General features: G+C 43.9%; 1 long non-coding RNA gene across 1 annotated transcript; it reads right to left on the reverse strand.

Moving 5' to 3' along the window:
* Window positions 1-332: 332 nt before the first annotated feature.
* Window positions 333-22004, reverse strand: LOC138753334 (uncharacterized). Its single transcript, XR_011351111.1, has 3 exons — window positions 21850-22004; window positions 3904-4238; window positions 333-535 (listed from the first exon to the last, which is right to left on the reverse strand). It is a non-coding gene; the product is annotated as an uncharacterized lncRNA (long non-coding RNA).
* Between the last annotated feature and the right edge of the window lie 186 nt (window positions 22005-22190).

Consider the following 22190-nt stretch of genomic DNA (forward strand, 5'->3'; position numbering starts at 1 on the left):
TTTTGCGTCAATATTAGTTTTGGTATTTGGTAATTTATTTTATTTCTTTCTACATGAATCTTCTTCCATATATTGAGGAGATGGTGTAATACTGGAGAAGTTCTATGTTGTACCAATTTTTCGTCCCATTTATATAATATGTGTTCAGGTATCTTTTCCCCTATTTTATCTAATTCTAGTCTCGATTTAACTTCAGTATTGAAATCCAAGCCACATCCATCACTTCAGCTGGCAGCTCATTCCACACTTTACTATTTTCTGAGTGAAGATATTCCCCCTTGGTTCTCCTGAAACATTTCACCCTGTAGCGTAGATAAAAGCTCACACTCGACTGGAGGGAGAACCAATGCTTTTATTAGTTTACAATACAGGTAGGGTTCGTGAAGAGGATTCAGAGAGGTTCTGGGTTTAGGGAAACCAGGCTTATAAACAGGCCCCTTGGGGAGGAGCCGGGATGCAGGACCAGTCTTCAGTACAGGACACTTCTAGTGAATCCCAGTTCAATACATTCACCCCTTCCTTCAGAATTAAGGGTCTGTGGATGAAGAGAACAAGGATCAGAAGCCAGTAATATTAACAAAAAAGAAATATTTACAATACTATTTACAGATTCAGGCGATGTGGGGGCCTGGAGATCCTGGTGGGAGTGCCTTAGCACCGGGGGAGCCTTGGGCTCCTTGAGTCTCTTGGTCCATCTGTGATGGAAGGGTAGTGGGCTGGGGCTCCAGTTCAACAATAGAGGGGGGTTCACTCTCCCGAACAGGGTCCCCTGAGGCCCTGGGCGGGGGTGGGGAAAAAAGAGATCGATGGCTTGTGGAGCACCTGAGACAATGGATCCTCAGTTCTAATGGGTGTCAGGTCCCTGACGGAGATGGTGTCCTCCTTGCCAGCCGGGTACTCCACGTAGGTGTACGTGGGGTTAGCATGGAGCAGTTTCACCCTTTCCACCAGGAGGTCGGTCTTACTTCTCCTCATGTGCTTCTTCAGAAGGACTGGACCAGGACCAGTGAGCCAGGCTGGGAGTGTAGTCCCTGATGCCGGCCTTCTGTCGAATGTAAACATGAGCTCATGCAGAGTAGCATTGGTCGCAATGCAGAGTAATGACTGAATGGAGTGGAGCACGATGGGGAGGACATCCTGCCAGCATGAGTCTGGAAGGCCCTTTTGCTTCAGATCATGTTTGACAGCCTTCCAGATCATGGCATTCTCTTTTTCAAGCTGCCCATTTCCCCCGGGGGTTTTAACTGGTAGACCTGCTGGATGTGATGCCCCCCACCAGCAGGTAGTGACGCAGATCGTCGCTCATGAAGGCTGAGCCCCAGTCGCTATGAATATAGCTGGGATGCCCAAACGGTGAAAATAGAGTCTAGGTCCTTCATAATGGATGAGGCAGATGTGTCTAGGCACGGGATGGCAAACGGGAAGCGGGAGTACTCATCAATGACGAAGACAAAGTAGGTTTTCCTGTTTATCCCTTAAAAATCGATGCTGAGACGTTTGAAGGCCCTGGATGATTTAATCAGGTGCGCTTTCACAGGGCGAAAAAGTGCGGCTTGCACTCAGTGCAGACCTGGCATGACCTGGTCATTTCCCTGACGTCTTCTATTGAGTAGGGCAAATTGTGGGACTTGACAAAATGAGCCATGTGGGTGACCCCTGGATGGCAGAGCTCACTGTGTATGGTCCACAGTTGACCGGTGTGTGCGGAGGCACAGCATCCCCTGGACAAGGCAACTAGAACCCACCGAACCTGACACTTTCTCAACAAAACAATTCCTTAATGTCTATATCTGCTGGAGACATCCTTCTTTTCAATCAGGCCCTCAACATTTCTTGAAAACCAAGGTTCCCCATATCGGTTAGCCTTGCCTTTAATTCTGACAGGAACATCCAAACTCTGTGTTCTCAAAACTTCACCTTTGAAGTATTCCCACTTACCAAGCACAACTTTGTCAAAAATAACCTGTCCCAATCCACACTTGCCCAATTCTTTCAGATACCAGCAAAATCAGCCTTTCTCCAATATCTCAACCCAAGAACTAGACCTATCTATTTGCATAATTGTCTTGAAACTTCAAGAACAATTTCTCTCTAACACTTATCAGACTCTTGAGCCTCCCCAACCGCACCTCCCCACCCCCCCTATATTTTACTCTAATCATGGACTGCTCTGAAACCACAAAAATGCCTGTACCACTGTAAAGCCACTTTTTATTAATCTTACAACATTGTAATTGTGAATATTTATTATCTATCTTTTGAAATTATTACAATGTTTAAAATTTAATTTTTTTTAAACAAAGTACCTGTTTGGCTGCATTTCAGTGTAGATGTACACTGTATGAAAATAAATTAATTATCATTATTACATCAGGTCACATACATGGGGAGAGAAAACGGAGTGAATGTTTCAAATTAAAGATTCTTTATCAAGATTGGGAGAAGCAGTGTCTTCCATCTTCAAGGACATCCACCGCACACGCCATGCCCTCTTTTTTAAAAAAAATATTTTATTTTAATTTTCATAGACTCGTCAAATATTATAATCTTTTTTAACATTCATGTAACAAACAGAATGTGTATTTATTCCCCCAACCCCACCCACCCTCATACAATGAAATTACCATCAATTAAATTATTTCGATAGCAAAACAAAAAACCACCCATATATTCCCCCTCCCAATTTATCTTTACCCCCCCTCCCCCTGGGCACCAATAACCAAACTATTGGTGCCAAACCCCCGCCATTTTGAGACGTGGCTAATGCACTCATATATCACTTGTATCTCCCTCCTTCTAATATACATACATCTTTAAACATTCATATTATTAAAAAAAACACATTCCTCACAATTACAATATTTACAGTCCATCTTTCCCTTGATTCCCTCTTTTCACCTTATTTACATTTAATCCTGAAGCAGTGACAGAGTTCTTACAAAATCCATTGCCTCTCTTGGATCCTTAAAAAATTTCCTTTCCCCTCCTGCCCTTACTATTTTTACCATTGCCGGGTGAAGGAGGGTAAACTCGATTCCTTTTTGTTTCAGGCTAAGTTAAGTTAATAGTAATAAGTTAGAGTTTTATCCTGTTTAAAGATAATTAAAAGTAACTTTTGTTTAAGTAACCAATTGTCTTGCTGAATTTCTCTAGCTGCTGGATTTTCGGGTCCTCTGGGCCTGTCACTGATTCTCTCTTCTGCTTCAGATACCCTTTCTGTCAGGTTTTCCAGCCTTTCTTTGACTGCCCCATGCCCTGCCACAAGCGTCTTCAAAGTTCTTATCTGGCCAATGGCCTCCAGTATCTCTCTGGCAAAGGCCATCAGGCCCTCTGCCCCCTTTATCTGTCTTTCACCTCCCTGTAATGTTCCTTCTTTTACTCCCACTTCCTCTTCTTCCTCCTCCTCCACCTCGCTTTCCAACTCCTCCACCTTGCTTTCTGACTCCAGGCTGTCTGCCACACTATTTTCCCGCCAGATTTCCTCTGGCCATGCTGCTCCTGGAGTCCTGCAGGCCTGACACCTTGAACGCCCTACAGCTTCTTGAACCCGACCTCTTCGTGCCCGCCAGTTGGAGTGATCTTACCAGGTAAGTCCTTGTCTTCAACTTTACTTTTTCTTCCAGCCCATGGGGTCTTTCACTGCTGACTCCATCTTGACTTCACTCCCTTGACCTCATGTCCCCAATTTTCCCGCGCCCAACAGCATTCCCGTCACTGCCTGCATCACCATCCACTTCTCAACTTGACTCCCCCGACCTTGGTCTCCTGCACTCGACAGGGCTCTCATCGCCGTCAACTCCTCTTTGGCTGGGCCCCCATGACCTCAGGACTCGATGTCTCCCACACTCAACAGCACTCTTATCACTCGGTCGCATTCTTCCCCCAGCCCCCTCGAGATCCAACCTTATCGAGGCCATCCTGTCTGTCCCTCCTGGACGAGTCCCATTCCCTCGGGAAGTTTCAGATCTTCACCGCTGACATCCTGCTAGGCTCCAGGTCGGCCTCTCCATCTCCACCATGTGGTGAGTCTCTTCCTATGTTCTGTCCCTTCGTTCTTTTTTCCATCTTTTTCTTTTCCTTCTCACTCTTCTATTCGTATTCTTCCTTCTTTTTGGGGTCTTTATATTTTAGGGGATCTTCTTGTATCTATTCTTTATTCTCTTTTCCTCAGAGAGCTCTTGGGCCACCCTAAAAGTCCCTCACCATCATCTTGGATCTCTGGTAATGTCCTCTTCACTCTGCAGGAAAAAGGTAGAGGAGCTTGAAGATGAGAACCCAGCAGCAAAAGGACAGCTTCTTCCTCTCTGTTATCTTATTCCTGAATCGACAATGAACCACAGACATGATCTCACTTTATCCTTTTTTCGTGCTCTATTTATTTATTTTCAACATGTAATTTGTAACAATATTTCCACTGTCTGTCTTTCTTTTTCAACCTGTTTATTAATATTTGCACTGTGGTGCTACAATAAATTCTGATTCTGGGATTCTGGAAAAGCAAGAAAATAAATTAATTTTAATTTGCAGAAGATGAAAGCCAAAGAGAATAAAGCTCAGAATCAAAATCAGCTTTATTCTCATGAAAATGTGTCATGAAATTTGTTTGTTTTGCAGCAGCAGGCAGCAGGACTGTGCACTATAGGTGAAAAAATGCCATAAATTGCATTTCTGTAAATCCACTATTTTCAAATAAATAATTCAAAAGAAAACTAGTGGTTCATTGTTCACTTAGAAATCTGATGGTGGAGGGGAAGAAGCTGTTTTTGTGTGTTGGGTGTTCATCTTCAAGCTACTATGCTCTTTTTCCTGATGGTAACCGTGAGAAGAAGGCATGGCCTGGGTGGTGAGAGTTCTTGATGATGGAGGCTTTTGTAAATGCCCTTAATAGAGTGAAAACTAATGCCCATGATGGCACTGTCCAAGTTTTCATTCCCTTGTACGCTTTTCCTGTCCTCTCCTGGATTGTCCTCAAGTGCAAGGATGTAAAGTAGGCAGAATGTTCCCAGAACTTCATTGTAGCCCCGGAAAACATTATCCTTTTCTATAAATAATAGAACATTATTGCGTACTCCACAACATACTATAGAAAACCGACAAATATAGTAATCCTAAAAGGTATAATTTGTATTTGCTGCAATAACATTTCAACCAATTCATGAGACATTGTTCAAAAGTATATTATAGTTTCAATCAATCCCTGGATCTTAATCATCTGGCACCTATTGCAATTCTTAAATTATTTTTATTTAGCAACAGTACTGAAAAGCTAGATTCTTAAGGGAGCATCACTGACCATAATTTTGAGCCCTGCAACACTGATGGTAGATGTGACTAAATATAATTTTATTGGCTTATGTTAATGTCTGGAACACTAAGCATGAAAATGCCTAACAGATCTGAAAAAATAAGTAATGAATTTCCTAGATATTTTATTCTGAAGTTTTTTTTAAACCAGCATATGGAAAACTCATCAAAAAGGAGTGAGGGGGAGTATGATATAGGGGTGGTTAATAGTGTGAATTCCAGATACAATTTTTGGAAAGGAAGGGTGGAAATTGTAGCAGTGAGAGACCATTTTTGCGGCAGTGAGCATACTTGAGTTAGATTTAGCATTGCTATTGAATAGGACAAAGAGTATTGGGGAATTGGTTGAAAAAATGATTTTGCTATATTGGTAAGAGCAAAGGGAGGCTTTCAAAAAGTTACATTACAATATTGACATTCCCACAAAGTACTGCTCACTGTAAAGTTGCTATGGAAGATCGTGTGCAGCAACAAAAGGATAAATAAAAATACTACAGAAAAAGGCTGAGAAGAAATTACAAGTGGAGGGGTAAAATTTTAAAGAAAATTTGGAAAGTAAGAAAGGATATGATAAATTATCATTATCGGTTAAAAGAGATAGAAAAGATATTGCAGTAGCTGCGACATAATTTTTCAATCTTCCCTGGCCATAGAACAGTGTCAAAGGGTCTGGATATCTAAAAAAAAATTTATCCTTACACTGTTCTTAAAAAGATTGGGGTTTTAAATTAGGAAAGAGTAGCAAGAGGAGATTGAACGAGATTCATTCAAAGTCGGGATAAGCAGTGCTTTGGAACAGTTTAATGTTAAAGATAGCTTGAACATGGATTTCATTTGGATAGTGTTATGTCAGTGCATACAGGCAGACAATTTAATGGTGTGGCATATATTTGGGTCTAAAGCTTATCTGGACATTAATTGACATACAGGCCATGCTTCATCAAGTTCAGTGGCAGACAGAGAGAGGGATACTATGGATACCTTGAAATTTCTGATTTCATATTGTAAAACTCCACTAATCTGACACACTCAGGTCTTTGGTGACGTTGGACTCGCAAATGTTTTGGACAACTGAATGCAATTTCTGATGGCAGCCTTTCAGCTCCAACAACCATGGTTTGATCATGACCTTGGCTGTGGTCTAAATGGACTTTGTATGTTCTTTGGTAACCAAATTAATTTCTCCCTATGCAGGTTGGTAGGTTCATTGTTATAAATTGCACTTTCTATGTAGGTGGGTGGTATAATCTTTCAAGTAAAAACACAGAGATACTGGTGGAACTCATCTGGTCTCGCATTGTCCATAGGAGGTAAAGATATATTACTGATGTTTCGGTCCTCAAGGTATGTGGACAAAAAGAGACAGGCATCTGTATACAAAAATTAGGGAAAAATGGGAGGGGGAGGAGTGCAGAGCAACAGACAAAAGGTGTTAATTGGATATGATAAGAGGACAGAAGGAAAGGTGAGAATTGCTTTTGGCTCTATGAGAGGAGCTAGGGAAAAGGGGGGAGGGGTTGGGAGAGAAAGAGAGACAGACAGAGAGAGAAACATAGCTAGAGGACAGGAGAAATGGGGCAAGATGGGGGGGTGGTGTCTAATTGAAACCAGAGAAGTTGTTGATAATGCCATCTGGTTAAAGGGTGCCCAGACATTATATGAGGTATTGTTCCTCCAATTTGCAGGTGGTCTCAGTCAAGCAGTGCATGAGACCGTGGACAGACATGTCAATAAGGGAATAGGAAGGGGAAATGAAATGGATGGCCACTGGGAAATCCATGCTATTGCGACGGACAATGCTGAGGTTCTCAATGAAGCAATCTTCCAGTCCGATGTAGAGACGACCATAGGAACACTGAATGCAGTAGATGATTCCTGTTGCTTCACTTGGAAGGACTTTTTTTTTGGGGGGGGGTGGATGGGTGTGTGTGTGTGTGTGTGTGTGTGTGTGTGTGTGTGTGACTGGCTGCTTTCTGAAGTATGTGATTAAGCTAAACAGGAGCTTCAAAAGGATTCCAAGAAATGTTTGTGCATGGAATTATGATGTCGAGGCCATGATAGAGAGTTGAATGCAAGGACTGGATAAACAGTTCAAAAGTCCTGCAGTTTGATATTTTGGATGGGTTGGAGATGGAGGTAGAAGAGGTGGAGGAGCTGCACTCAGGGAGGACACAGTGGAGAGCTCATATACTGGGGTAATAATGGAAAAGATCAAAATAAGAAAGGTGTAATCACTCTGATAGGTTTATACTACAAACCTTCCAACAGCCACCAAGGGACAAAGGAACAGATATGCAGAAAGATTGTAGAAAGTTGTCATGGTGGGATACTTTAATTTCCTCAATAATAATTGTAGGCAAATGTAGGCTTAGATGGGGCAGAATTTATTTGATGCATCCAGGAGGGTTTCGTGAAGCAATGTGCAGATAGTACAACCAGTGAAAGGGCCGTAAGAGACCTTGTGATAGGATACGAGTCTGGGGAGATGATCAATTTCAATGGGAAATCATTTTGGGAATAATGATCACACTTTCTTACATTTTAAGATAGTTTTGAACAAGGGCAAGTCTGAATCTTGTGGGAAAGTACTAAATTGGGGAAATATTAAATTATGATATTATTAAACAGGAATTAGGGAACATTGGGAGCAGCTGTAATTCGCCAAATCCACAATTAACATGGAAGTTGTTTAAGGACCAGATAATTATAGTGCAGGACCAGCATAAAGAGGAAAAGAGAAATGATGATGAGAGAGGTCATGGAATTTTCCAAATCAAAAATGAAGCAGACCTAAGGTTTAGAAGGCTAATAATTAGAAGGGTCCTGGAGGAGCACAAGGATTGCAGAAAAGAGTTCAAGCAGGGCATTGAGAAAACCAAAAGGGACCATGAGATGTCCTAGACATGAGAATTTAATCCAAGAGAATTCCAATTGATACTTATACTCTAAGAGGATAATTAGAGAAAGGATAGGAGCACTAAAGGATAAAAGAGGGAATATATGTTAGGAGTCCAAGGACTGCATCTGTAGTGCACCAAGGAAAAGGACATGGAGGATAATGAAAGCAATATGGAGAATGCTAATAGGTTAGGTTATTTTGAGATCAAGAAAGAAGTGGTGTTGGATTCTTTGAAGAACATTAGGGTGGATGTCCCCAGGGCCTAATGGGATTTTCCCAAGTTATTGAAAGAGGCAAGAAAGGAGATTACTGGGGGCTTAAGGAAGATGTTTGTATTTTCACTAGCCATAGGCAAAGTCCCCTAGTACTGGAGAGTAGCTAATGTGTTCCTTAGTTCAAGAAAATACAAAAAAAAACAAGAAATTATGGACTGTAGAGTAATACATCAGTGATAGGGAAACTATTGGAGAAGATACTTAGGTATAGGTTTTACGCACATTTGGAAGGGCATGTTCAGCATGGCTTTGTGCAGGACAGGTTATAGCTTACAAATTTGTTTTTTTAAGGAGGTGCCAATGCTGGTTGATGAGGATAGGGTAGTGGATGTTCTCTACATGGATTTTAGTAAATCATTTGACATGATCCCTCATTGCTAATGCAGAAGGCAAAAACACATGGGATCATGGTGAATTTATGGTTTGGATTTAAAATAGGCTTGGTCATTGAAGACAGAATGATGGAAGAGTATTATTCTGCCTGGACATGAGTGACCAATGGTGTTCCGCTGGGATCAGTGTTGGATTCACTGATATTTTTGAAATATATTAAAGACTTAAACAAAATTGTAGATGGTTGGGTTAGAAAGTTTGCAGATACCACAAAGATTGGACAGTGTTGAGGGCTATCAAAAAATAACAAGATATAGACCAGTTACATGGATAGGATAGGTTTAGAGGGTTATAAGCCAAATGTAGGCAAGCAAGACTTGTGTGGGAGGGACATTTTGGTCAACGTGTGCAAGTTGGGTCAAAGAGCCTATTTCCACACTCTACAGATATGGGCAATGAAATGTCAGATGGAGTTTAATCTAGAAGTGTGAGGTGCACATTTTGGGAGGTGGAATGTAAGAGGAAGGCATAGTTAATGGCAGTACTCTTAACAACATTTATGTGCAGAGAAATCTGGGATTCCTGGTTCATATGGCCACAGAACTACATAGGGTTATAAAGAAGGAATATGGTACATTTGCCTATATTTGTTGGGATACTGAGTATAAGAGTATGGAGTCATGTGGCAACTATCTAAAAGTTTTGTGGGGCTGCACTTGGAGTATTGAGTGCAATTATGGCCACTCCATTACAGAAAGGATGTGGAAGCTTTGCAAGCAATACAGAGACATTTATCAGGATGCTGCCTGTACACTTGGGTTGTTTTCTCTGAGTATCAGAAGCTGAGGGGTAAACTGACACGTTTATGAAATTATGAAAGGCAAAAGCAATGAGAATCGTTTTTCCCCCCCCCCCCAGAATAAAACTCTCACAAACCAGAGGACATGTGTTTAAAGTGAGGATGTGAGGAGTGGTGGATGGGAGTTGACCAGAAATATGCAGGGCAAGTACTTTTTTTTAAAACATAAAGAGGGGTAGGTGCCTGGAATGAGCTGCCAGGGATAGCGGTGGAAGCAGATATGAATATGCAAGGAATGTATCATATCCAAGTAGAGTTTGTTTAATTTGGGCATTGTGTTCGGGACAGACATCATGTGCTGAAGGGCCTGTTCACTTGTTGTACTGTTCTATGTTAATGCAGATGAAACTTATCTAACTGGAAGCCAAGCCTGGAATGGCAGAAGGAGGAATGTCAAAAAGTGAAGGTCTGCTGGAGAAATTTGAGAAAGCCCAGTATCCAACATGGGAAAATTAAGTGGAGATATGATTACAAGAAAAAAAATCTCTAATGAAAAAGAATCAAATTAAAGTCAGGTGAGGATTGAAAGAGAAAGAGATCTGACAAGGAGCTTATTGTCATACATATTGTACAATGTGTAGAAGCATCAAATAAAAAACAATAGTATAGATAATTTGAATTAGAAAGAGGCCATTAATATAATATAGATAATAAATATTAAGTTATCCAAGAAAAAAAGTGACTTTGCTATAGTGCAGTCCTTTTGTGTGTAACAAGGGGAGGTTCAAGAACCTGATAAGTTAGTAGAATGAAATTGTTCTTGAATCTAGAGGTGCTGGTCTTCAGGCTTCTGTATCTTCTGTCTGAAAGTAGCAGTAAGACAAGGTTGTGATCAGGGTGAGGGGATTTTTGTTTTAATGTTGGCTGCCTTCTTGATGCAGTGCTTCATATAGGTGTCTTCAATGGATGCAAGGTCAGAGCTTGTGGTGGACCTGGCTATGTTTGCTATCTTCTTTCTTTCTGGGTATTTGAATTAACAAATCATACTGTAATGTAACATGACAATATAATTGTCACAATGCATCAAATCTCTTCAAATTCCTTCGAAAGTAGTTGCATCTTCTTCATGGTTGCTTCAATGTGCTGGCTGCAGGTAGGGCCTGATATATGGACTCTCAGGACCTTTAAGGTACTAATCCTCTCTGTCTCCATCTCATTAATGCTGATAAGTGTGATCCTATGGCCTCTCCTTCCTAAAATCCACAATAAGCCTCTTTGTCTTGTTGCATAATAATTAATCTAATAATTAGATCTAAAACTAATATATTATGCTTAAACAGGGGTGACTACCATAGGATGAGGGAGGAATTGGGCAGAGTGGACTGGGGGCACAGGCTAATTGATGAAACAGTCGAGGAACAGTGGAAGATTTTCAAATAAATATTTTGTAATGCTCAACAAAAATATATTCCGATCAGGAAAAAGGGCAGCAAGGGAGGGAAAAATCAACCGTGGTTAACAAAGGAAATAAAGGAGAGTATAAAATTGAAGGTGCAGGTGTACAAAGCTGCAAAGAGCAGTGGGAAACTGGAAGATTGGGATAACTTTAAGAGACAACAAGGGGTTACAAAGCGGGTAATAAGAAATGGGAAAAAGGATTATGAAAGTCAATTGGCACAAAATATAAAAAAAAGCAAAAAAATTTATAAATATATAAAATGGAAGAGGGTGGCCAGAGTTAACATAGGACCCTTGGAGGATGTGAAAGGAAAACTGGTAGCAAAAAATAAGGAAATGGCCGAGGCATTGAACAAATATTTTGTGTCAGTCTTCACGGTGGAAGACACGTCCAGCATGCCCAAGTGCGGAGTTAAGGATGCGAATGTTGGGGAGGGCCTTGATAAAATAGTTGTTACAAAGGAAGTAGTGATGGAGAAACTAATGGGACTAAAGCCAGACAAATCACCTGGTCCTGATGATATGCATCCAAGGGTTCTGAAGGAAATGGCAGAAGTTATAGTTGATGCATTGGTGGTCATATACCAGAATTCCTTGGATTCTGGGCAGGTCCCGGCAGACTGGAAGACAGCAAATGTCACGACACTTTTTAAGAAGGGATGTAGGCAGAAGACTGGAAATTATTGGCCAATTAGCTTGATGTCTGTAGTTGGAAAAATGCTTGAAGCCATCATTAAAGATGAAATAGTGAAACTTTTGGAATGTAAGGGTTCAATCAGGCAGACGCAGCATGGTTTTAGAAAGGGAAGATCTTGTTTGACAAACTTGTTAGGATTCTTTGAGGATATAATGGGTGCGGTGGATAGAGGGGAACAGGTTGATGTTGTATATTTGGATTTCCGGAAAGCGTTTGATAAGGTGCCGCACAAGAGACTTCTCAGTAAGTTACAGGAAAATGGAGTCCGGGGAAGTATATTGGCCTGGATTGAAAATTGGTTGTCTGACAGGAGGCAGAGAGTCGGGATAAGTGGGAGTTTTTCAGGTTGGCAGAGAGTGGTAAGTGGGGTGCCGCAGGGGTCAGTGTTAGGCCCACAACTGTTCATCATTTACATTGATGGAGGAGGGGACAAAATGTGGTGTAGCCAAGTTTGCGGATGACACCAAATTGAGTGGAAGAGCAAATTGTAATGAGGATGTGGAGAGTCTGCAGAGGGATATAGTTAAGCTGAATGAATGGGCAAAGGTCTGGCAGATGGAGTACAATGTTAGTAAGTGTGAGGTTATCCACTTTGACAAGAAAAATAAAAGAGCTGAATATTATTTAAAGGGTGAAAAACTACAGCATGCTGTTGTGCAGAGGGACTTGGGAGTGCTTGTGCATGAATCGGAAAAAGTTAGGTTGAAGATACAGCAGGTTATTAAGAAGGCAAATGGAATGTTGGCCTTCATCGCTAGAGGAATTGAATTCAGGAGTAGGGAGGTAATGTTGCAACTGTATAAGGTACTGGTGAGACCGCACCTGGAGTACTGTGTCCAGTTCTGGTCTCCATATTTGAGGAAGGATATACTGAGTTTGGAGACGGACCAGAGGAGGTTTACGAGGTTGATCCCTGGGATGACTTATGATGAAAGATTAAATCATCTAGGATTCTATTCACTCGAGTTCAGAAGAATGAGAGGAGATCTTATAGAAACATATAGGATTATGAAGGGTATGGATAGGATAGATGTAGGAAGGTTTTTTGAGCTGGCCGGGGAAACTAAAACGAGAGGACACAGTCTCAAGATTCAGGGGAGTAGATTTAGGACAGAGATGAGGAAAAATAGTTTTTCCCAGAGAGTAGTGAATGTTTGGAATTCTCTAACCAGGGAAGTGGTTGAGGCTGCCTCATTAAACATATTTAAAATTCGGTTAGATAAATGTTTACATGATAGAGGAATTAGGGGATATGGGGAGAAAGCAGGTAGGTGGAGTTAGGTCATAAATTAGATCAGCCATGATCTGATTGAATGGCGGAGCAGGCTCGATGGGCCATTTTTGGCCTACTCCTGTTCCTACTTCCTATGTTCATAATCCTGAAGATTATGAAACCACTTCTAAAAAATTCATAGATGGCCTGAAATTATTACCTTTTAGCAAAATCTTTCAATATATTTTTAAATTAGGAAGAATGATTGAGAACGTGAATGTGTTGGTGTTTCTATGTGCCCATTGGAATTGAATTGAATGGTTTATTGTTACGAGTACTGAAGGACAGTGAAATACTTGGAAAATGTTGACTTGTGTGGATAGCACACAAAACTATCTTTTTTCATTGTGTTGTCCATATCATTCAATGTAACAGAGCATCGCAAGGTTTTGGAACTGTTCTTGAAGAAACCTAGGCAAGGTAACACAGTACATCTTGTAGGCCACGTACATTGGGGTACGGGACACTGCTAATGGGAAAATAAACACTTCAAGTAGTGTGGAGCCGAAAGTGGTCACTATAACCTCGTGCACCACCATTTTAAATTTACGGAGGTCAATCCACAGGAACATAAGAGTGGCAGAGAAGATCACTGGAGTCTCTCCCCGCCCCCCCAGCCATTACCAGTCCCCATCGACGTGATCTACTGGGATCATTGTCTGAAGAGGGAACGCAAATTTGTTGAGGACCTCTTCCACCATGTACACATCATCTTACATCTGCTCCTATCGGGAAAGAGATAAAGCCATCTGAAAAACAGCTTCTCACAGGCAGTGGAACTGCTCACACTAACCATGGAGACTCTCCTATTCTCGAAACAATATGTATGTCCTGCATATGTATTTTTAAAATTTCGTCATACAGCATGATAACAGGCCATTTTGGCACGGGTCTGTGTCACCCAATTTACATCCAATTAACCTACACCCTAGTACTTTTTGAATGGCGGGAGGAAACTGGAGTCCCCATGGAAAACCCACACAGACACAGGGAGAGCATACAAACTCCTTGGGATGGGATTGGATTCGAACCCCGGACCCAGCTGCTGGCACCATAAAGGCGTTGTGCTAACCACTATGCCAAACATGCCACCCTAGTATTGGTTTTCTGTATGTGTGTTACATCTGGTTGTGTCTCTCCATGAATTGCACGGAGGACTGGACAACGCAGTTTCATCAGGTGTATTTGTGCATTCAGATGCCAATAAAGTCGAACATGCTGTAGGAACTCTGTGAGTTGCGCAACATCAGCGAGAGTAAAAGGAATGCCGACATTTTGGGTTAGAACACTTTTCAAGTCTGGACAAAGGATTCCAATCGGAAACACTAAATTCTTTTTCTTCCACTGATGCTGCTCAACCCCCTGAGTTCCTCCAGCAGATTCTATTTTTGCTCTGAATTCCAGCATCCGCATTCTCCTGTCTCCAATACCCAATCCTAAAAGAGCCCTAATCCCTTCACAAAGCTTTATTTTGACCAAGTCCGTGCCAAAATTCACAAACAACTCAACTTGTATTTGTTAACTGCCATTCATATTTGAATTTTAAAATTTTATATATATATATATACACACACACATATACACACACATATACACACACACATATATACACACACACATATATACACACACACATATATACACACACACATATATACACACACACATACACACACACACATACACACACACACATACACACACACACACATATATATACACACACACACACACACATATATATACACACACACACACACATATATATACACACACACACACACATATATATACACACACACACACACATATATATACACACACACACACACATATATATACACACACACACACACACACATATATATACACACACACACACACATATATATACACACACACACACACATATATATACACACACACACACATATATATACACACACACACACACATATATATACACACACACACACATATATATACACACACACACACACACATATATATACACACACACACACACACATATATATACACACACACATATATATACACACACACACACATATATATACACACACACACACATATATACACACACACACACATATATATACACACACACACATATATATACACACACACACACACACATATATATACACACACACACACACACATATATATACACACACACACACACACACACACACACTTTCTTCTTTTTTTTTTCTTTGGCTTGGCTTCGCGGACGAAGATTTATGGAGGGGTAATGTCCACGTCAGCTGCAGGCTCGTTTGTGGCTGACAAGTCCGATGCGGGACAGGCAGACACAGTTGCAGCGGTTGCAAGGAAAAATTGGTAGGTTGGGGTTGGGTATTGGGTTTTTCCTCCTTTGTCTTTTGTCAGTGAGGTGGGCTCTGCGGTCTTCTTCAAAGGAGGTTGCTGCCCGCCAAACTGTGAGGCGCCAAGATGCACGGTTTGAGGCGATATCAGCCCACTGGCGGTGGTCAATGTGGCAGGCACCAAGAGATTTCTTTAGGCAGTCCTTGTACCTCTTCTTTGGTGCACCTCTGTCTCGGTGGTCAGTGGAGAGCTCACCATATAACACGATCTTGGGAAGGCGATGGTCCTCCATTCTGGAGATGTGACCTACCCAGCGCAGTTTGATCTTCAGCAGCGTGGATTCGATGCTGTCGGCCTCTGCCATCTCGAGAACTTCGATGTTGGAGATGAAGTCGCTCCAATTAATGTTGAGGATGCAGCGGAGACAGCGCTGATGGAAGCGTTCTAGGAGCCGTAGGTGATGCCGGTAGAGGACCCATGATTCGGAGCCGAACAGGAGCGTGGGTATGACAACGGCTCTGTACACTCTGATCTTTGTGTGTTTCTTCAGGTGGTTGTTTTTCCAGACACTTTTGTGTAGTCTTCCAAAGGCGCTATTTGCCTTGGCGAGTCTGTTGTCTATCTCATTGTCGATCCTTGCATCCGATGAAATGGTGCAGCCGAGATAGGTAAACTGGTTGACCGTTTTGAGTTTTGTGTGCCCAATGGAGATGCTTGACGTCCTGTTTTGCGGAAACTGCCAAAATGTTTGGCCTGGAAGTCAGCCTGAAGAAAATTGAGGTCCTCCATCAGCCAGATCCCCACCATGACTACCAGCACCCCCCATATCTCCATTGGGCACACAAAACTCACATACATATAGGCCAGAGCTGGATGAGATCCTCACCCGGGAAGAGACATATAAGGCAATTGAACAATTGAAAAGTGACAAAGCAGCAGGTATGGATGGAATCCCCCCAGAGGTCTGGAAGGCTAGCGGCAAAACTCTACATGCCAAACTGCATGAGTTTTTCAAGCTTTGCTGGGACCAAGGAAAACTGCCTCAGGACCTTTGTGATGCCATCATAATCACCCTGTACAAAAACAAAGGAGAGAAATCAGACTGCTCAAACTACAGGGGAATCACGCTGCTCTCCATTGCAGGCAAAATCTTCGCTAGGATTCTCCTAAATAGAATAATTCCTAGTGTCGCCGAGAATATTCTCCCAGAATCACAGTGCGGCTTTTGCGCAAACAGAGGAACTACTGACATGGTCTTTGCCCTCAGACAGCTCCAAGAAAAGAGCAGAGAACAAAACAAAGGACTCTACATCACCTTTGTTGACCTCACCAAAGCCTTCGACACCGTGAGCAGGAAAGGGCTTTGGCAAATACTAGAGCGCCTCAGATGCACCCCAAAGTTCCTCAACATGGTTATCTAACTGCACGAAAACCAACAAGGTCGGGTCAGATACAGCAATGAGCTCTCTGAACCCTTCTCCATTAACAATGGCGTGAAGCAAGGCTGCGTTCTCACATACACATATATCTTTTTCTTTGGCTTGGCTTCGTGGACGAAGATTTATGGAGGGGGTAAATGTCCACGTCAGCTGCAGGCTCGTTTGTGGCTGACAAGTCCAATGCGGGACAGGCAGACACGGTTGCAGCGGCTGCAGGGGAAAATTGGTTGGTTGGTGTTGGGTGTTGGGTTTTTCCTCCTTTGCCTTTTGTCAGTGAGGTGGGCTCTGCGGACTTCTTCAAAGGAGGTTGCTGCCCGCCAAACTGTGAGGCGCCAAGATGCACGGTTGGAGGCAATATCAGCCCACTGGCGGTGGTCAATGTGGCAGGCACCAAGAGATTTCTTTAGGCAGTCCTTGTACCTCTTCTTTGGTGCACCTCTGTCTCGGTGGCCAGTGGAGAGCTCGCCATATAACACGATCTTGGGAAGGCGACGGTCCTCCATTCTGGAGACGTGACCCACCCAGCGCAGCTGGATCTTCAGCAGCGTGGATTCGATGCTGTCGACCTCTGCCATCTCGAGTACTTCGACGTTAGGGATGAAAGCGCTCCAATGAATGTTGAGGATGGAGCGGAGACAACGCTGGTGGAAGCGTTCTAGGAGCTGTAGGTGATGCCGGTAGAGGACCCATGATTCGGAGCCGAACAGGAGTGTGGGTATGACAACGGCTCTGTATACGCTTATCTTTGTGAGGTTTTTCAGTTGGTTGTTTTTCCAGACTCTTTTGTGTAGTCTTCCAAAGGCGCTATTTGCCTTGGCGAGTCTGTTGTCTATCTCATTGTTGATCCTTGCATCTGATGAAATGGTGCAGCCGAGATAGGTAAACTGGTTGACCGTTTTGAGTTTTGTGTGCCTGATGGAGATGTGAGGGGGCTGGTAGTCACGGTGGGGAGCTGGCTGATGGAGGACCTCAGTTTTCTTCAGGCTGACTTCCAGGCCAAACATTTTGGCAGTTTCCGCAAAACAGGACGTCAAGCGCTGAAGAGCTGGCTCTGAATGGGCAACTAAAGCGGCATCATCTGCAAAGAGTAGTTCACGGACAAGTTTCTCTTGTGTCTTGGTGTGAGCTTGCAGGCGCCTCAGATTGAAGAGACTGCCATCCGTGCAGTACCGGATGTAAACAGCGTCTTCATTGTTGAGGTCTTTCATGGCTTGGTTCAGCATCATGCTGAAGAAGATTGAAAAGAGGGTTGGTGCGAGAACGCAGCCTTGCTTCACGCCATTGTTAATGGAGAAGGGTTCAGAGAGCTCATTGCTGTATCTGACCCGACCTTGTTGGTTTTCGTGCAGTTGGATAATCATGTTGAGGAACTTTGGGGGGTATCCGATGCGCTCTAGTATTTGCCAAAGCCCTTTCCTGCTCACGGTGTCGAAGGCTTTGGTGAGGTCAACAAAGGTGATGTAGAGTCCTTTGTTTTGTTCTCTGCACTTTTCTTGGAGCTGTCTGAGGGCAAAGACCATGTCAGTAGTTCCTCTGTTTGCGCGAAAGCCGCACTGTGATTCTGGGAGAATATTCTCGGCGACACTAGGTATTATTTTATTTAGGAGAATCCTAGCGAAGATTTTGCCTGCAATGGAGAGCAGCGTGATTCCCCTGTAGTTTGAGCAGTCTGATTTCTCGCCTTTGTTTTTGAACAGGGTGATGATGGTGGCATCACGAAGGTCCTGAGACAGTTTTCCTTGGTCCCAACAAAGCTTGAAGAACTCATGCAGTTTGGCATGCAGAGTTTTGCCGCCAGCCTTCCAGATCTCTGGGGGGATTCCATCCATACCTGCTGCTTTGCCACTTTTCAGTTGTTCGATTGCCTTATATGTCTCATCCTGGGTGAGGACCTCATCCAGCTCTAGCCTTAGGGGCTGTTGAGGGAGCTGGAGCAGGGCGGAATCTTGGACTGAGCGGTTGGCACTGAAAAGAGATTGGAAGTGTTCTGACCATCGGTTGAGGATGGAGATCTTGTCGCTGAGGAGGACTTTGCCGTCTGAGCTGCGCAGTGGGCTTTGGACGGGGTGAGGGGCCGTACACAGCCTTTAGAGCCTCATAGAAACCCCTGAAGTCGCCAATGTCCGCGCTGAGCTGGGTTCGTTTGGCGAGGCTAGTCCATCACTCATTTTGGATCTCCCAGAGTTTGCGCTGAAGATGGCTGCATGCGCGACGGAAGGCTTGTTTCTTCTCTGGACAGGACGGCTTTGTAAGGTGAGCCTGGTGGGCAGCTCGCTTCTTTGCCAGCAGCTCCTGGATTTCCTGGCTGTTTTCGTCGAACCAGTCCTTGTTTTTCCTGGAGGAGAAGCCCAGTACCTTTTCAGTGGATTGCAGTATGGTAGTCTTCAACTGATCCTAGAGGGTTTCAGGGGACGGGTCCGTGAGGCGGATTGCATCGTCAAGCTTTGCTTTGAGGTTTGCCTGGAAGTTTCCTCTCGCCCCCAGAACACACATATATGTACATACATACACACACACACACACATCTATATATATATATACACACACACACACATCTATATATATACACACACACACACACACATCTATATATATACACACACACACATCTATCCACACACACACATCTATCCACACACACACATCTATCCACACACACACATCTATCCACACACACACATCTATCCACACACACACATCTATCCACACACACACATCTATCCACACACACACATCTATCCACACACACACATCTATCCACACACACACATCTATCCACACACACACATCTATCCACACACACATGTGCGCTGGCAGGCACGCGCTGGCAGGCACGCGCTGGCAGGCACGCGCTGGCAGGCACGCGCTGGCAGGCACGCGCTGGCAGGCACGCGCTGGCAGGCACGCGCTGGCAGGCACGCGCTGGCAGGCACGCGCTGGCAGGCACGCGCTGGCAGGCACGCGCTGGCAGGCACGCGCTGGCAGGCACGCGCTGGCAGATACATACATATGTATATATATCCTTTGGCAATTTTATGAAAGAAATTAAGTATAATGATTTGTAAACCAAGATGAAGACTGTCAATCATAAAATTGATGAATAAAATAAAACATTTAATAATGTGTATTTCATATTATTACTACAGGGGAATCACGTTGCTCTCCATTGCAGGCAAAATCTTCGCTAGGATTCTACTAAATAGAATAATACCTAGTGTCGCTGAGAATATTCTCCCAGAATCACAGTGCGGCTTTCGCGCTAACAGAGGAACCACTGACATGGTCTTTGCCCTCAGACAGCTCCAAGAAAAGTGTAGAGAACAAAACAAAGGACTCTACATCACCTTTGTTGACCTCACCAAAGCCTTCGACACCGTGAGCAGGAAAGGGCTTTGGCAAATACTAGAGCGCATCGGATGTCCCCCAAAGTTCCTCAACATGATTATCCAACTGCACGAAAACCAACAAGGTCGGGTCAGATACAGCAATGAGCTCTCTGAACCCTTCTCCATTAACAATGGCGTGAAGCAAGGCTGTGTTCTCGCACCAACCCTCTTTTCAATCTTCTTCAGCATGATGCTGAACCAAGCCATGAAAGACCCCAACAATGAAGACGCTGTTTACATCCGGTACCGCACGGATGGCAGTCTCTTCAATCTGAGGCGCCTGCAAGCTCACACCAAGACACAAGAGAAACTTGTCCGTGAACTACTCTTTGCAGATGATGCCGCTTTAGTTGCCCATTCAGAGCCAGCTCTTCAGCGCTTGACGTCCTGCTTTGCGGAAACTGCCAAAATGTTTGGCCTGGAAGTCAGCCTGAAGAAAACTGAGGTCCTCCATCAGCCAGCTCCCCACCATGACTACCAGCCCCCCCACATCTCCATCGGGCACACAAAACTCAAAACGGTCAACCAGTTTACCTATCTCGGCTGCACCATTTCATCAGATGCAAGGATCGACAATGAGATAGACAACAGACTCGCCAAGGCAAATAGCGCCTTTGGAAGACTACACAAAAGAGTCTGGAAAAACAACCAACTGAAAAACCTCACAAAGATAAGCGTATACAGAGCCGTTGTCATACCCACACTCCTGTTCGGCTCCGAATCATGGGTCCTCTACCGGCACCACCTACGGCTCCTAGAACGCTTCCACCAGCGTTGTCTCCGCTCCATCCTCAACATCCATTGGAGCGCTCACACCCCTAACGTCGAGGTACTCGAGATGGCAGAGGTCGACAGCATCGAGTCCACGCTGCTGAAGATCCAGCTGCGCTGGATGGGTCACGTCTCCAGAATGGAGGACCATCGCCTTCCCAAGATCGTATTATATGGCGAGCTCTCCACTGGCCACCGTGACAGAGGTGCACCAAAGAAAAGGTACAAGGACTGCCTAAAGAAATCTCTTGGTGCCTGCCACATTGACCACCGCCAGTGGGCTGATAACGCCTCAAACCGTGCATCTTGGCGCCTCACAGTTTGGCGGGCAGCAGCCTCCTTTGAAGAAGACCGCAGAGCCCACCTCACTGACAAAAGGCAAAGGAGGAAAAACCCAACACCCAACCCCAACCAACCAATTTTCCCTTGCAACCGCTGCAATCGTGTCTGCCTGTCCCGCATCGGACTGGTCAGCCACAAACGAGCCTGCAGCTGACGTGGACTTTTTACCCCCTCCATAAATCTTCGTCAGCGAAGCCAAGCCAAAGAAAGAAAAAATGTTAAAATACAAAGTGAAAAGTCTAGAAAAGACTACAGAAAAGTTTAAAACACAAATTAAGATATGAGTAAAGCACAAAAGGTCTGCAGGTACAGTCACAATGTTGGAGAGATTCAGCTGGTCAAACAAGATTCAATCCGGTTTATTGTCAGAGTGCAGCTGACAATCTCAACCCTGAGATTTCTTTCATTTTGATGAAGGGCTCATCTGAATATCTTCGCCGAGTTTCTGCAACTTTAACAGTAGTTTAAAACAACCCCCCCCCCCCCCCCAAACTACTTTCTTTGCACCTTCATTTTCAACTTACATCTGTAGCGAGATGTCTGTGAATCAGTCTATTCGGAAGCTGATGAGGGGTCTCCAAGCTAGCTGCAGGCCGACCCTTTTAACGCAGGGTTCAAGGACCGGCCACGAACCACTTGGACAAATTCCCCCACCGTCCGAGGGGCGCCTTGAAACTTGATCCCCTCCCCCCCGCCCCGTCCGAGAGGCGCCTTGAAACTTGATCCCCTCCCCCCCGCCCCGTCCGAGGGGCGCCTTGAAACTTGCAGCTTTCACGCGTTTAAACAAGCTCGACGAGGTCCTAAAGCAAACATTTCACTGTCTCCTCCACTGCGGTTGCTAAGCTACAGGTGCTTAGCGACAGTA

The sequence above is a fragment of the Narcine bancroftii genome, chromosome 2 (genome assembly GCF_036971445.1).
Source record: "Narcine bancroftii isolate sNarBan1 chromosome 2, sNarBan1.hap1, whole genome shotgun sequence".
Taxonomy (NCBI): Eukaryota; Metazoa; Chordata; class Chondrichthyes; order Torpediniformes; family Narcinidae; genus Narcine; species Narcine bancroftii.